This window comes from Theropithecus gelada, chromosome 15 (assembly GCF_003255815.1).
Source record: "Theropithecus gelada isolate Dixy chromosome 15, Tgel_1.0, whole genome shotgun sequence".
In the NCBI taxonomy this organism is placed as follows: domain Eukaryota; kingdom Metazoa; phylum Chordata; class Mammalia; order Primates; family Cercopithecidae; genus Theropithecus; species Theropithecus gelada.
In genome coordinates, this window is record NC_037683.1 from 1,335,867 (window position 1) to 1,352,457 (window position 16,591).

General features: G+C 55.0%; 1 protein-coding gene across 2 annotated transcripts in view; it reads right to left on the reverse strand.

Annotated features, from left to right (window-relative positions):
* Positions 1–15,149, reverse strand: part of TRAF2 (TNF receptor associated factor 2) — a 46,809-nt gene extending 31,660 nt beyond the window's left edge. Inside the window, exons 1-2 of one of the 2 annotated variants that reach the window (XM_025359551.1) lie at positions 15,026–15,149; positions 14,320–14,363 (exon numbers count right to left, since the gene is read on the reverse strand). The gene's annotated coding sequence lies outside the window, so the exon portion shown is untranslated. Of the gene's footprint in view, positions 1–11,054; positions 11,148–14,319; positions 14,364–15,025 lie in introns of those variants that run through there. The other variant, XM_025359550.1, reaches the window with a different exon arrangement.
* Positions 15,150–16,591: the final 1,442 nt, after the last annotated feature.

Sequence of the window (16,591 nt, forward strand, 5' to 3'; positions counted from 1 at the left end):
TTTTTTTTTTTGAGACAGAGTCTCGCTTAGTCGCCCAGGCTGGAGTGCAGTGGTGCGATCTCGGCTCACTGCAAGCTCCGCCTCCCGGGTTCACGCCATTCTCCTGCCTCAGCCTCCCGAGTAGCTGGGACTACAGGCGCCCGCCGCTTCGCCCGGCTAATTTTTTGCATTTTTAGTAGAGACGGGGTTTCACCATGTTAGCCAGGATGGTCTCGATCTCCTGACCTCGTGATCCGCCCGCCTCGGCCTCCCAAAGTGCTGGGATTACAGGCGTGAGCCACCGCGCCCGGCCATGGAAAGCAGTCTTGATTCAGGGAACTGGGGACAGCTAGGGAGGGACTTCCAGTGGGGATGGGGGGGCTCACTCCTAGAAGGGCGACTCCAGGCAGACCAACCTGGGAAAGAGGTGGAGGAAGGACAGGGGCATGGTGTCAGCTGAGATCCCCAGCAGGCAGCCCAGGGAGGCAGGGACTGACAGGCAGGCCACGGCCTGAGGGTGGAGGGCAGCCTCCAGAGTCCTCTCCCCAGAGGGCAAACTGGGGTGGCATTTTATTTACTTAAGGAATGACTTACCAGAACCATTCCTTTTCTTTTTTTCCTTAGAGTCTCATGCTCTGTCACCCAGGCTGGAGTGCAGTGGAGCAACCTCAGCTCACTGCAACCTCCACCTCCTGGGTTCAAGCAATTCTCATGCCTCAGTCTCTCAAGTAACTGGGACCACAGGTACACGCCACCACACCCAGCTAATTTTTTGTATTTTTCAGACGGGGTTTCACCATGTTGGCCAGGATCGTCTTGAACTCCTGGCCTCATGTGATCCACCAACCTCGCCCTCCTAATGTGCTGGGATTCCAGGTAGGAGCCACTGTGAATGGCCCATTCCAACATTTAAATAACAAATGCATTTTCCATTTTTTCTCCAGGAAGGACAGTGGATGCTGACTGCTCTGTGCCTGGACAACAGCCCCAAGATGGGGGCCTTGCTGTCCTACTTGAGCCTGACTGATGCCTCCAGGCAGGCTGTTAGCTCAGCCACAGGTCCTAACACTGCATACCTGTTCTGCTGTCTTTCCAAGGCCCCAGTTGCCAAAAGGGTGTCCTGGAAGCCTTGGGTCACTTGCAACCTCGAAGCAGCAGGGACCCACCCAACAGGCAGAGCAGCAGCAGGAAGGCTGCGGCCACAGCAGTGAGGAAAACGAAGTGTCACTGTGTGCCCCCGACACAGCGGTGTGGGTCACCCAGTCCCAGGACTGCTCGCCTGAACGGGGCTGACCTCTCCCAGCAGGTTCAGGACCAACAAGTCTTGGATGGACCCAAGAGGCCAGAACACTGCTGAGGCCCTCCTCTCCTCCTCTCATCTCTGCCCCAGTTGCTGTCCCAGAAAGAGATGTTCCCAGCTCTCAGGACCGCTCCGCCATTCACCAGGGACTCAGCCAAACCCAGGAGGCTTTCACTTTTCTTGAGAAACAGGGGTCTCACTATGTTGCCCTAGCTGGAGTACACTGACTATTCACAGGCGTGATCACTGCACACTACAGGTTGGAAGTCCTGGGCTCAAGCAATCCTCCTGTCAGTTTCCTGAGTGACTGGGACTACAGGTGAGCGCACCTCCATGCCCAGCTATCCAGGATGCTTTCTGTGCCCATTCCTTGTCCAATCACAGGCCAATCCCACTGGCTCTGCCTCCACGCTGCCAGCACTGGCCCCTTCTCTGGCCCTGACCCTGCTCTCTGCTCCTCCTTCACACCCACACCAACAAGGCACCTCTCCTTGAGGGCTCCCCAGGAACATCCTGGGCACTGAGAAGGAAACCCAGCCACTGGGTTTAGGCCCATCTGGTCTTATCCCCCACCATCCTCATGATGCCCCCAAACCACCTGCTCTCCTCTGTTCCCTTAACACTTTTGCCCTGCTTGGAAGAGCCCCCGGTGCTGGTCCCTATGGATCTGCACACCTGCCCCTTGGTAACCCTGAGTTAGGCCTAAGCAGCCTGCACCCAGGACAAGGCCCAGCAGCCTTCTGAGACTTGCCTCCAACTCCCATGTAATGTCCCCAGATCTCAAAAAGTGGAAGGACAGTTTACCTGTAAACCCCTGAAAAAGGGCCACGACCGGCTGGGCGCGGTGGCTCATGCCTGTAATCCCAGCACTTTGGGAGGCCAAAGCAGGTGGATCATGAGGTCAAGAGATCAAGACCATCCTGGCCAACATGATGAAACCCCGTCTCTACTAAAAATACAAAAATTAGCCGGGCATCGTGGTGTGTGCCTGTAATCCCAGCTACTCTGGAGGCTGAAGCAGAAGAATCGCTTGAACCCAGGAAGCAGAGGTTGCAGTGAGCTGAGATCACACCACTTCACTCCAGCCTGGGTGATGCAGCAAGATTCCACTAAAAAAAAAAAAAAATAGGCCAGGCATGGTGGCTCACACCTGTAATCCCAGCACTTTGGGAGGCCGAGACAGGCGGATCACGAGGTCAGGAGTTCGAGACTAGCCTGACCAACAGGGTGAAACCCCATCTCTACTAAAACTACAAAAATTAGGGCCGGGCGCGGTGGCTCAAGCCTGTAATCCCAGCACTTTGGGAGGCCGAGACGGGCGGATCACGAGGTCAGGAGATCGAGACCATCCTGGCTAACACGGTGAAACCCCATCTCTACTAAAAAAAATACAAAAAAACTAGCCGGGCGAGGTGGCAGCCGCCTGTAGTCCCAGCTAATCAGGAGGCTGAGGCAGGAGAATGGCGTAAACCCGGGAGGCGGAGCTTGCTGTGAGCTGAGATCCAGCCACTGCACTCCAGCCTGGGTGACAGAGTGAGACTCCGTCTCAAAAAAAAAAAAAAAGAAAATTAGCCGGGCGTGGTGGCGCACGCTTGTAATCCCAGCTACTCAGGAGACTGAGGCAGGAGAATCACTTGAACCCGGGAAGGAGAGGTTGCAGTGAGCTGATATTGCACCACTGCACTCCAACCTGGGCACTGCAGCGAGACTCGGTCTCAAAAAAAAAAAAAAAACGAAAAGAAAAAGTAAAAAAGAAAAAGGGTCACTACCACACGGATCCCAAATAGGAGGTGCTTTTTAACTCTCAGAAAAAGTTAAGCCCCAAGACAACCACCCTCAGCCCCTTCTGCAAACATTCCCCAAAGCTTCCTTGACCTAGCTCACCAACAGAAGCACGTTCCAAGTGTCTTCCCCCGACGGTGCGCCAACCCTGCAGACCCATGGGGCCAGCCCCTCTCATCCTCCACAGGAGAGACACGTGCACTGCCAAAACTGATGCCGCATACAGGAGAGGGGAACACACAGGCAGCGACTCATCCCTGAGCTGTGCTCACTGGCCTGAATAGGGCTGACTCTTGAGAAACTGTGACAAGACTGACTGCCAGTCACCTCTGCCCCGCAAAGCCAGCAGTGGTGTGTTTTCAATCCCTGCTTCTGAATCTGTAATTTAGTGAGACCTTGCACTCATGTGGTACTTCAGAGTTCAGAAAACATGCTTATAACCTAAACTTACTCCTCGAAACACCCAACAGAGGGGATGCTGGGGCTCTGCCTGGCCAGTACTCAAAGTCCCTTGGTGGGGAGGCCACACCTGTTTCTCCCTCTTTCTCAAAGGTAGGTGCACCTGCTCCTGCGGGCGGCAGAGCTTACGCGGATGTTCCGGAGCTCACAGATGCACACCAGCCATGGCAAACTGAGGTGGGAGCCTGCTCACCAGGACTGCACCCTCAGCACATGTTTATCATGACACGTGGAGACGTGCTACATACACATACGTCACTAAAACCAAAGGTTCACAGAACTACACTTCGTCTTCATGAGAGGCATTCTGAGTGTTCTGTTTTCTTTCTTCTGTTCTGATCAGAAGCTATTACACTGATTTCATGAGCCACTAATGGTTTATTGATTTATTTCTGTTTTTCTCTGAGACAGAGTCTCGCTCTGTTGCTCAGGCTGGAGTGCAATGGCGTGATCTAAGGTACAAATGCCGCCTCCCAGGTTCAAGCGATTCTCCTGCCTCAGCCTCCTGAGTAGCTGGGACTACAGACGCCTGTCACCACACCTGGCTAATTTTTGTATTTTAGGAGACAGGGTTTCACCATGTTGGCCAGGCTGGTCTCAAACTCCTGACCTCAGATAATCCGCCCACCTTAGCCTCCCAAAGTACTGAGATTACAGGCATGAGCCACTGTGCCCAGTTGAGCCACTAATAGTTTAAAAAGGTTTAATGGTTTTAGAAGTGGCTTCTAACCCACTTTGGACAAAGAAATTTTCTATTTTTAAATATCATTAGTTTTTAAGCCACATTTTTTTTTTCTTTTTTTGAGACAGAGTCTCGCTCTGTCGCCCAGGCTGGAGTGCAGTGGCGCGATCTTGGCTCACTGCAACCTCCGCCTCCCAGGTTCAAGCCATTCTCCTGCCTCAGCCTCCCAAGTAGCTGCGACTACAGGCACCTGCCACCACACCCGGCTAATTTTCTGTATTTTTTACTAGAGACAGGGTTTCACCGTGTTAGCCAGGATGATCTCGATCTCCTGACCTCAGGTGATCCACCCGCTTCGGCCTCCCAAAGTGCTGGGATTACAGGCATGAGCCACCACGCCCAGCTTTAAGCCACATTCTTTAGGACAAAATCCTATTTTATACTTGTTATAAGATGTTAAATAGGATATAAAATGTGAAGAACCCTATGAGTGCAGTCATGCTAGCGTAGAATGGGGCAAGAAGGTAAAACAAAGGATCGTTTTGCTAGGGTAGACAGATTCAGTGGGCCGGGCGTGGTGGTCACGCCTATAATCCCAGCACTTTGGGAGGCCGAGGCGGGTGGATCACGAGGTCAGGAGATCAAGACCATGGTGAAACCTTGTCTCTACTAAAAATACAAAAAATTAGCTGGGTGTGGTGGTGGGTGCCTGTAGTCCCAGCTACTCAGGAGGCTGAGGCAGGAGAATGGTGTGAACCCGGAAGGTGGAGCTTGCAGTGAGCTGAAATTGCGCCACTGCACTCCAGCCTGAGTGACAGAGCGAGACTCCATCTCAGAAAAAAAAAAGATTCAAGGTGAGCCTTCTCTTTTTTCACAATGTCACTGAAGAGTGTACTGGCGCATCTTTCAGACGTTTTTTTTCTTTTCACGTCGACATTCCTCCCAAATGTGCTCTTGAAAGTGGAGAGACAGAGGTGTGCCCTCCCTGCCCTAGGCATGCCTGTCAGACACAAAAGAACCACAAAAATCGGCCAGGCGAGGTGGCTCACACCTGTAATCCCAGCACTTTGGGAGGCCAAGGTAGGCAGATAGCTTAAGCTCAGAAGTTTAAGACCAGCCTGTGGAACATGATGAAACCTTGTCTCTATCAAAACCACAAAAAAATGGCTGGGCACAGTGGCTCATACTTGTAATCCCAGCACTTTGGGAATGCGGAGGTGGGTGGATCACCTGAGGGCAGGAGTTCAGGGCCAGGCTGGCTAACACGGTGAGATCCTGTCTCCACTAAAAATACAAAAAATTAGCCAGGCATGGTGGTGCAAGCCTGTAATCCCAGCTACTCCAGAGGCTGAGGCAGAAGAATTGCTTGAACTTGAGAGGCAGAGGTTGCAGTGAGCTGAGATCACGCCACTGCACTGCAGTCTGAGCAAGAGTGATCCTGTCTCAAAAAAAAAAAAAAAAAGAAAAAAAAGAAAAAAAAAGAAAAAACAAATCTAAAAATACAAAAAATGAGCCAGGTGTGATGGTATGCATCTGTGGTCACAGCTACTCAGGAGGCTAAGGTGGGAGGATCACCTGAGCCTGGGAGGAGGAGGTTGCAGTGAGTCGAGATTCACAACACCGAGCATGGCTTCCATCCCCGGCAGACGCTCCTCACACGCACGGCCTCACGTGGCCATGATGACGTCCCGACACAGCCGGAAGGTCAGGGATCATTATTCCTGTTTCCAAATGAAAACACAACCCCAGACAGCCAGGCCACGGCAGGCATCCTGGTCGAGGGCCCCTGAGGTCCCACTGATGCCTGCACTGCACTCTGGGGTTCTTTGTGCTTAAAGATTCCTTAAACATTTTATTTGAATCTCATTCATAAATATATTTTAAGAACTAATGAAAAGCACCACGAAGGCTCAAAAGTGCTACACCAAGATTTTAGCACACCTCTGACACTGCCCCAATTTGCTCACACGTTGGAATCCAACTTCCGCTGTGCCTAGCACGTCCCAGAATCTCCTCCGGCTTAGACTCAGAGCTCTCTGTGGCCTACACAGGAGGCAGGAGGGACTGAACTGAACACATGGTCACCTAAACCAGACACACAGACTGAGACCTCGTGCGTGGCCAGAGAGCATGGGCTGCTCTCGCTTTCTGTACGTGTCACAAGAGATGTGAGGGGTCAGATAGGAGTGATTCCATCTGGAAACAATGAGCTGCTGTTTTTTTCAGGCTTCCAAATCAGTTTTACTTTAAAACTCCCAATTCTATCACGTAAGTCGGCTAAAAACCAAAGTGCCACCCCTGCGGTGACCGACTGAACGAGTGTGCGGGACAAGTGTGCAGTGGGGCACACAGACACGCGGTGACCGACTGAACGAGCGTGCAGGGAGGGACTCTCACACACGCAGTGACCGACTGAACGAGTGTGGGGAGGACTCTCACACATGTGGTCACCGACTGAACGAGCGTGCAGGGGGGACACACGTGGCAACCGACTGAACAAGTGTGCAGGGAGGACTCTCACACACGTAGTGACCGACTGAATGAGCGTGTGGGCGGGACACACGCGGTGACCAACTGAACGAGCGTGTGGGGGGGACTCTCATACACGCGGCGACTGAAAGAGCATGTGGGGGGGGCCATACACGGTGACTGACTGAACAAGCGTGCAGGGGGGACACACACGCGGTGACCGACTGAATGCGTGTGCGGCGGGGACTCCCACACACGCGGTGACTGAATGAGCGTGTGGGAGGGCCACACACGCGGTGACTGACTGAACAAGCGTGCGGGGGGACTCACACATGCGGTGACCGACTGAACGAGCATGGGGGGGGACACACACGCGGCGACCGACTGAACAAGTGTGCAGGGAGGACTCTCACACACACGGTGACCGACTGAGTGTGCGGGGGGGCCACACACGCAGTGACTGACTGAACGAGTATGCAGGGAGGACTCACACACACAGTAACTGAACGAGCGTTGGAGGGGGACACACGCGGTGACCGACTAAACTTGTGCAGGGAAGACTCTCACACACGCGGTGACTGACTGAACGAGTGTGCAGGGAGGACTCACACAGACGGTGACCCACTGAACGAGTGTGGGGGGGGAACACATGTGGCGACCGACTAAACGCGTGCAGGGAAGACTCACACACGTGGTGACTGACTGAACGAGTGTGCAGGGAGGACTCACACAGACGGTGACCCACTGAACGAGTGTGGGGGGGGAACACATGTGGCGACCGACTAAACGCGTGCAGGGAAGACTCACACACGCGGTGACCGACTGAACGAGCATGCAGGGGGGACTCTCACATATGCGGTGACTGACTGAATGAGCGTGCGGGGAGGGGGGACTCTCACACATGCAGCGACTGACTGACATGGTAGCTTGCACCTGTAATCCCAGCTACTTGGGAGGCTAAGGTTGGAGGATCACTTGAGGCTAGGAGTCCGAGACCAGCTTGGGAAACATAACAAGACCTCAGGTATAAAAATAAAATGACAAAAAAGTTAAAATGGCAAAGAAATGTCAAGAACAAGTTTTAAGGCCGGGCGTGGTGGCTCATACCTGTAATCCCAGCACTTTGGGAGTGCAGAGGAGGGTGGATCCCCTGAGGTCAGGAGTTCGAGACCAGCCTGACCAAAGTGGAGAACCCCTGTCTCTACTAAAAACACAAAAATTAGCAGGGCATGGTGGGTGCCTGTAATCCTACCTACTCGGGAGGCTGAGGCAGGAGAATCGCTTGAACCTGGGAGGCAGAGGTTGCAGTGAGCCAGAGATCACGCCACTGCACTACAGCCTGGGCAACAAGAGCGAAACTCTGTCTCAAAAAAGAAAAAAAAGGCCAGGCACAGTGGCTCACACTGGGTGACAAAGCGAGACTCCATCTCAAACAAAAAAACAAACAAAGAAAACACAAAAAAAGAAAAAAAAACACCAAGTTTTAATATAAAAAAGCCCCTCTGTGGTGGCTCATGCCTGTAATCACAGCACTTTGGGAGGCCGAGGTGGGCAGATCACGAGGTTAGGAGATCACAACCATCCTAACACGGTGAAACCCCGTCTCCACTAAAAAAAAAAAAAATTAGCTGGGCGTGGTGGCGCCTGTAATCACAGCACTTTGGGAGGCCGAGGTGGGCAGATCACGAGGTCAGGAGATCACAACCATCCTAACACGGTGAAACCCCGTCTCCACTAAAAAAAAAAAAAATTAGCTGGGCGTGGTGGCGGGCGCCTATAGTCCCAGCTACTCAGGAGGCTGAGGCAGGAGAAGAGCGTGAACCCAGGAGGCAAAGGTTGCAGTGAGCTGAGATCGAGCCACTGCACTCCAGCGTGGGGACAGAGCAAGACTCCCCTCCACAGGAGAGTGGGGGGCATCTGGCACCCTTCTTGCTAATGGGGCTGAGCTGTGTGTTCCCTTCACAACGGGACATCCCCACAAGAAATCACAGAGGCCTCCACTAAGCTGGAGTCATCAGGCAGCTGAGACCTGACATCCTGACTCTGGTGTGTGAACATGGTTTGGTGGCATCGGTGACTCTCAAAAGGACAAGCTGTATTATTACGCAAGTCAAACGCCACCCAAACCATGACACCAAATCAGATATGGGTGCAACCTGGCCGCTGCAGGGGTCACCTCGTCGCCGCAAACGTCGCCTGCGTTCAACCCAGGTCTTACTCTTCTCACAGGCAGACTCCAAGATGCCCCAAATGATGGAGATTCAAACTTCCTCGATTCCTGTCTCCACCAACAGTGCACGACTGCTTCATACAATACTGAACTTCACGCAAGAGTTCACTGGGTGGCACCCGATTCTAACCCACTTCTATAAAAGCCCATCTGAACATTGATCTGGAACACTGATCTGCATGCAGCCATGAATATGAGGCCCTCCAAATACTCGAAGTTCACTTTAAAATTATAATTTCATGGCCGGGTGCGGTGGCTCATGCCTGTAATCCCTACACTTTGGGAGGCCGAGGAGGGTGGATCACCTCAGGTCAAGAGTTTGAAACCAGCCTGATCAACATGATGAAACCTCATCTCTACCAAAAATACAAAAATTAGCTGGGCGTGGTGGCGCGCGCCTGTGATCCCAGCTACTCGGGAGGCTGAGGTAGGAGAATCGCTTGAACCCACGAAGCGGAGGCTGCAGTGAGCCGAGATCGCACCTCTGCACTCCAGCCTGGGCAACAAGACCAAAACTGTCTCAATAAATAAATAAATAAAATTACAATTTTATATGTAACCCCATCTTTTTCAGGCTGAACATAATACCAAATAGAAACTTGGTAACAGCCGAAACTCCTAACAATTGTTTATACGAAAGTATCAGGAGCAAGCGTTGCAGGAGAGAAGCTCTTGAATCTTACAAGTGTTCACCCATTGGCCGGGCGCGGTGGCTCAAGCCTGTAATCCCAGCACTTTGGGAGGCCGAGACGGGCGGATCACGAGTTCAGGAGATCGAGACCATCCTGGCTAACACGGTGAAACCCCGTCTCTACTAAAATACAAAAAAAATTAGCCGGGCGAGGTGGCGGGCGCCTGTAGTCCCAGCTACTCAGGAGGCTGAGGCAGGAGAATGGCGTGAACCCAGGAGGCGGGGCTTGCAGTGAGCTGAGATCCGGCCACTGCACTCCAGCCTGGGCAACAGAGCCAGACTCCGTCTCAAAAAAAAAAAAAAAAAAAAAAACAAGTGTTCACCCATTAATACATTTAGTTTCTCATATTAAAAACTAGAGCTGTTAACACGGGGAGAGATTGAGTTACAGTGCAGTAATTCCGTCCCTTCAAGATCATGTGAGCAGGGTCCGTTCTCAGTCCTAGTTTCCCTTGACTTGACCCAGACAAGGCTCCCTCCTCCTCCGAGCCCCGTCTTCACTGGCTGCCCTACACCGAGTGTGCGTCTGGTGCTCTTCTGCACTGACCCTCAGCCCTCAGGGCCGCAAAATGCCAACTCCAAAATACCCAGCTCTGGCCCTGACCGTTCCCCTGACCCCGGGCTGCACATCTGGCCGCCTCCCGAGAGGCCATGGGCGCTGTGACTCCTTCATCTTGGCCTAGGAAGCACCAGCCTTCAGCTGCTCAGGCCAGATTCTTGCAGACATTCTAACTCCTTTTTCTCCGCTCTACCTTCCACAAACATCCCCTGCCAATCCCAGGCCCAGGCCCAGGCCCCGGTCCCACCCGGCGCAGCCCATCCCGGCACCGGCTCCTTGCTACCCCCGACCCTCCCAGCAGCCAAAGGGACTTTTCCACCCAGGCTCAGCCGGGGTCTCCCCAGCCACTCAGCAGGAAGGCAGCAGAGTCGGCTCCGCCCCCAGCCTCACCGGTCTTCCCCGACCCCCGGCTGGGGGCGCGAGCAGCCTCAGGGGTCGGAGGCGCCCCTGACCCGCCCGGGCACGCAGTCGGGTGGGGGCGCGGGGATTCGGGGACACGAGGGGCCCACACCTGAGCGTGGAGGGGGCGACAGGACGCGGGGGAGCGGCGGACCCGGGGCAGGGCAGGGCCCGGTGGGCCGCCCACGGGCCTCAGGCGGGGCTGGGAGCCGCGACCCCGCGCGAGACCCGGGACCGTGCCCCGACGCTGCTCCGAGGACGGCCGCGCGCGTTCCCGAACTTTCCCGCGCCAGCCCCGCTCCGACTTGGTTTCCGGCCCAGCCGCTCAGAGAAATCCCCTCGGACTGGCCCCGCCCCCGCCCCGCGGCCTCTCCCGCCCCCGCTCCCGCTCCGGCTCCGGCCGGGAGTCGCCCTGAGAGGTGCCCGCGCCTGCGCCCGACCCCGCAACCGACCCCGCGCCCGCGCCCGCGCCCGACCTCGCCCCCGACCCCGCACTCGCCTCACCCAACGGTCGCGGCGCGCCCGGAACTAAGGGCCCGCCCAGCCACCGCCCCCAACGCCGCCGCCGCCGCCGCTCCGCCGAAGGGGCCTGACGGACGGACACGGGAGCCAACCAGCGAGCCCTCAGGAAGCTGTAGCGAGCGCCATTGGCCAGATCCGCCCCGCTCTGAGGGCGCCTGACGGACTAATGCGGGAGCCAACCAGCGAGCCCGCAGGAGCCGCAGCGGGCGCCGATTGGTCGGCGCTGAGACGGCGTGGGTACCTAAGTCGCCCTCTGCTTCTCCCTCACAGAGCGCGCCGGAGCGCTGGTGCGGGGGGTTGGTCCCGGGAGGTGGTGTAGCGCTGCGCCGTGGGGTCCGCGTCAATTGGGTCCGTTTCCCAGGTGCGGCGAGACGGCGAGGCCCTTGCTTCCCCTCCCGTGGCCCCCGTGCGGAGACTCCTGCCGCACACCCGAGAGGTGAGCCAGGAGCCCAGGCCGGGCGGCACCGGTTCCCACGAGGCGCGCGTCGCGGGACGCGGGGCCCTGGCGGGGCGGCCGCGACCTGCCGGACACCTGCGGGTCCCTCTGCCTCCCCCGGTGCCGGGCTTAGAGCGGGGCCTCAATTTGGGTTACATTTATGAAAAACAGGACCAAAAGAATACTGCACGCTTAAGTAAGGTGTTAAGGATATGGGTCTCCTTTTGGGTTGAGGTAATGCTCTGCAACCAGACAGTGGTGACGGCCGCCCGACATGGCCGGTGTGCTAATCCACTGGGTTGTGCACTGTATTATTATTTTTTTGAGACGGAGTTTCGCTCCGTCGCCCAGGCTGGAGTGCAGTGGAGTGATCTCGACTCACTGCAACCTCCGCTTCCCGGGTTCAAGCGATTCTCCTGTCTCAGCCTCCCTAGTAGCTGGGATTACAGGCGCCCGCCATCACGCCCAGCTAATTTTTGTATTTTTGGTAGAGACGAGGTTTCACCATGTTGGCCAGGCTGGTCTTGAACTCCTGACCTCAAGTGAAAACACAACCTGTGACCTCCAGACACTCAAACGAAAACAGTGGCCTTGGCGGCCAAAACAGGGGCTGCCCTAGGAGTCCTGTGGGCTGCATGGGGCAGGCGGCACCGTCATCTGCTCAGGAGAACGGGAGCTGCAGCAGGTTCTCGCTGGCGGTGCACGGGCTAGCACTGGACGCACCACCTCCTCTCCAGCCAGCTTTTGGTGAAATGGAGACCTTTCTCCCCGCTTTGCAGAGAAGGAAACGTTCACAGAGGTAAGTCTACTCCAAGCATTCAGACCCTGAGACCACGGGACTGCTCAAAGATGGAATACACTGCAAAACAGGGCAGGCTCTGAAGTTACATAATTTATTCAGGCCACGCTGTGTCCCCAGGCGCCAATGCCACATTTCATACATGATACTTGGTTTGCAGTTGGAATTCCCCTCCCCTAAAACCCACATTCCTAGGACCGCAAGGCCTTGAGATGGAACTCAGGAAGCCATCGGATTCCATCAACGTCATCACCCCTGAGTTTGCTGCAAGCAGCCATGGAAACGTTCGAAGTTCTGCAGGCTCAGTGAGGTTGCATTCAAGCCCAGTAACTGAGCTCTGAGATGTGAGGAGGCTTTTCCTCCTGGCTGCACCTGGGAGGCTCAAAGCTGTCCTGAGACTGCAGCAGCCAATTCGGAATGAAAAAGGGTTCACGCGGTGGCTCATGCCTATAATCCCAGCACTTTGGGAGGCTGAGGCAGATGGATCACCAGAGGTCAGGGGTTCAAGACCAGCCTGAACATTGTGAAACTCCCATCTCTACTAAAAAAATTTTTAAAAGGGGCCTGGCATGGTGGCTCACGCTTGTAATCCCAGCACTTTGGGAGGCCGAGGCGGGTGGATCAAGAGGTCAGGAGTTCGAGACCAGCCTGGCCAACACAGTGAAACCCCATCTCTACTAAAAATACAAAAATTAGCAGGGTGTGGTGGCGCTTGCCTGTAATCCCAGCTACTCAGGAGGCTGAGGCAAGAGAATCGTTTGAACCCGGGAGGCAGAGGTTGTAGTGAGCCAAGATCGTGCCATTGCACTCCAGCCTGGGTGACAGAGCTAGACTCCATCTCAAAAAAAAAAAAAAAAATACAGAAAAGGTCCGGCACACACAGTGGCTCATGTTTGTAATCCCAGCACTTTGGGAGGCTGAGGCGGGTGGATCACCTGAGGTCAAGGGTTCAAGACCAGCCTGGCCAACATGGTGAAACCCTGTCTCTACTAAAAATACAAAAATTAGCTGGGCGTGGTGGCAGGCACCTGTAATCCCAACTACTCGGGAGGCTGAGGCAGGAAAATCGCTTGAACCCGGAAGGCAGAGGTTACAGGGAGCCGAGATGGCGCCACTGCACTCCAGCCTGGGTGACAGAGCAAGACTCCATCTCAAAGAAAAAAGAAGGGGTTCACTTGTTTTGGGGAGGGGTTCACCTGTTTTAGGACACTCTACTTCCTTCAGGGTAATGGGAAAGTCATTCTAACAGCTTTCAGACAGTGGCCTCCAACTTGGGGTGACACACCTCACTGGTCCTGGATGATGACAGTGTTGAAGGGCTGAGTCTGAGACCACCTCAGCCCCACCCCAAGTCCAGAAAAGGTTTCCCAAGCTTGGCAAATGCCCACAGCCCTCAAGAGCCGGCAGTGACCAGGATGACTGCCCTGTGCCGCCCAGTCTCAGAGGACTTGCCCCAGTGCTGCTCTCATGAAAATGCCTTTGTTTATTTTAGATTGCTCAGTTTCCAGAAGATTGGCACACACATTTAAAAAAAAAAAAAAAAAAAACAAAACTGGCTGGGTGTGGTGGCTCACACCTGTAATCCCAGCACTTTGGGAGACTGAGGAGGGCAGATCACCTGAGGTCAGGAGTTCAAGGCCAACATGGTGAAACCCCATCTCTACTAAAATACAAAAATTATCTGGGCATGGTGACATGCTTGTAATCCCAGCTACTTGGGAGGCTGAGGCAGGAGAATTGCTTGAACCTGGGAGGCGGAGGTTGCAGTGAGCCAGGAGTGCGCCACTACACTCCAGCCTGGGCAACACAGCAAGACTCTGTCTCAAAAAAAATAATAATGACATTGATTGTGATGACAGGCCTGCAAGGCATAGCAAGTTGATACCAGCCTGACTGAGAGGCGGAGGTACACTGATTGGGAAGTGCCTCCCCACCCCACCCACCAGCTTGGAAGCTGTGACACCTTGGCCTGGGGACTCGCCTCATTTGCTGGCTGGAAAGGGGTGACTCACTCTGGCCATGGCGCAGCTCAGGGGATTCCCACGTGGGCTCCTTCCTGCGGAAAAGAAAGCAAAAGTCAGCCACCCAGGCCTCCAGCAGGGGCGGCAGGGGAAGGAGATGCCCCCGGGCAGTCTCAGGAGAGGCCCTAGCGTCCTCCCACTGTCTGAGGGCTGGGGTTGCAGGAGCAAGAAGGAGAGCAGCAGTTGGAACCTGGAGATGGACACATGCAGCTGTTGTCCTGGTCTCCGTGTCCTGACTAGAGGGTACCAGTGTCCCTGGAGGGGCGGCCTGACCATGGACCAGAGCAGATGCTGCCGTGGACGCCAGCCACTCACTGACCTGGCCAGGGAGGACCCCACAGCTGCTCACTGGGCCTGCAGAGCATGGGGGGTTAGGGGCCACCGTGCCACTGGCGTCTGCCCTCTGTGCCCAGCAGGGCTCTGTGGATACATCTGAAAGCCAGTGGCTGCGTGTGCCCTCTGCACCCAGCAGGGCTCTGTGGATGCGTCTGAATGCCAGCAGCTGCCTGGCTTCCCTTGGGCGTGGTTGGCGCCCTCGAAGGCTCACACCTCATGTCCTTTTACTCAGGTCTTGGGACGACAGAGCCCAGCTTGCAGACAGAGCCAGGAGGCCGAATGTCCGAGCTGGGCCCCCTACAAGACCGTGAACAAGGGACACCCTTGTGTGCCTGGTGATGTCCCCAGGGGAAGTGCCCACCTCAAATAGCCGCAGTCCACTTGCTCACACCGAGAGCTTGCCTCTTTCTTTCAGACGTTTGCATGTCAGCCTTGTGCTGCAGCCTCTGAGGGAAGCTGGTTTCACTCTCACTCTGTAGTCACCTGACAGGAGTGTTTCCAGGAAGGCAGCCGCAGCTCTGGGCTAGAGTCTCCTGCACCAGCCCACGCCCTAGCCCTGCCCTCACCCCCTCAGGCCAGTGCACAGGGCACAGAGGCTCCCTCCTCATCAGCTCCGCAGGGAGCCTCCCCCAGGGCAACCTTTGAAAAAAGGAGAAAGGCCTGGGGAGGGGTGGGACCTGGAGGCAGGTTTGCCTCCACGCCAGACAGTGGGGAAGCTCTTGTCCTCCAACTGAATGGCATAGAACCTCGGGGGGAATCTGAAGCCCGCCTGTCCAGGGCAGGCCCAGGGCTGGCTGCAGGCAGGAGACCCTTGAGCACGTGAGCTTGTGCTGTCACACAGCAGAGTCCGTGCCAGCAACCGTGGGAAAGAATGGATTTCTGTCTGCTTGTGTTTTCTGTGAACTTGGGAAGGACACACAAGAAAGTAATAAAAGATTCATGCTGTAATCCCAGCACTTTCGGAGGCCGAGGCTGGAGATCACTTGAGCTCAGGAATTCAAGACCAGCCTGGGCAATATAGCGAAACCCCCATCTTTACAAAAAATGCAAAAATTAGGCCAGGTCTGGTGGTTCATGCCTGTAATCCCAGCACTTTGGGAGACCAAGGCAGGCGGATCACCTGAGGTTGGGAGTTCGAGACCGGCCTGACCAACATGGAGAAACCCCGTCTCTACTAAAAATACAAAAATTAGCTGGGCATGGTGGTGCATACCTGTAATCCCAGCTACTTGGGAGGCTGAGGCAGGAGAATTGCTTGAACCTGGAAGGCAGAGATTGCGGTGAGCTGAGATTGCACCATTGCACCCCAGCCTAGGCAATAAAAGCCAAACTCTGTCTCAAAAAAAAAAAAGAAAATAGCTGGGCATGATGCAATGGCACAATCTCGGCTCACTGCAACCTCTGCCTTCCTGGTTTAAGTGATTCTCCTGCCTCAGCCTCCCAAGTAGCTGGGATTACAGGCACATGCCAGCACACCCGGCTAATCTCGAACTGGTCTCAAACGCCTGACCTCAAGTGATCCTCCCACCTTGGCCTCCCAAAGTGCTGGGATTACAGGCGGGAGCCACTGTGCACTGCTGTAATGGATGTTTTCTAACCAGGTGTAGTGGTATGCACATGTAGTTCCAACTACTTGGAAGGCTGATGCCGGAGGGTGGCTTGAGCCCAGGAGTTCAAGGCTATTGTGAGCTATTACTGTGCCACTGTACTCTAGTCTGGGTGACAGAGTGATATTCTGTCCCTACAAAAAAAAAAAGTAATGGATTTTTTTTTTTTTTTTAGACGAAGTCTCGCTCTGTTGCCCAGGCTGGAGTGTAGTGGCATGACCTTGGCTCGCTGCAACCTCCGCCTCCCAGGTTCAAGCGATTCTCCAGCTTCAGCCTCCTGAGTAGCTGGGACTACAGGTGTGAGCCCTCACGCCTGGCTA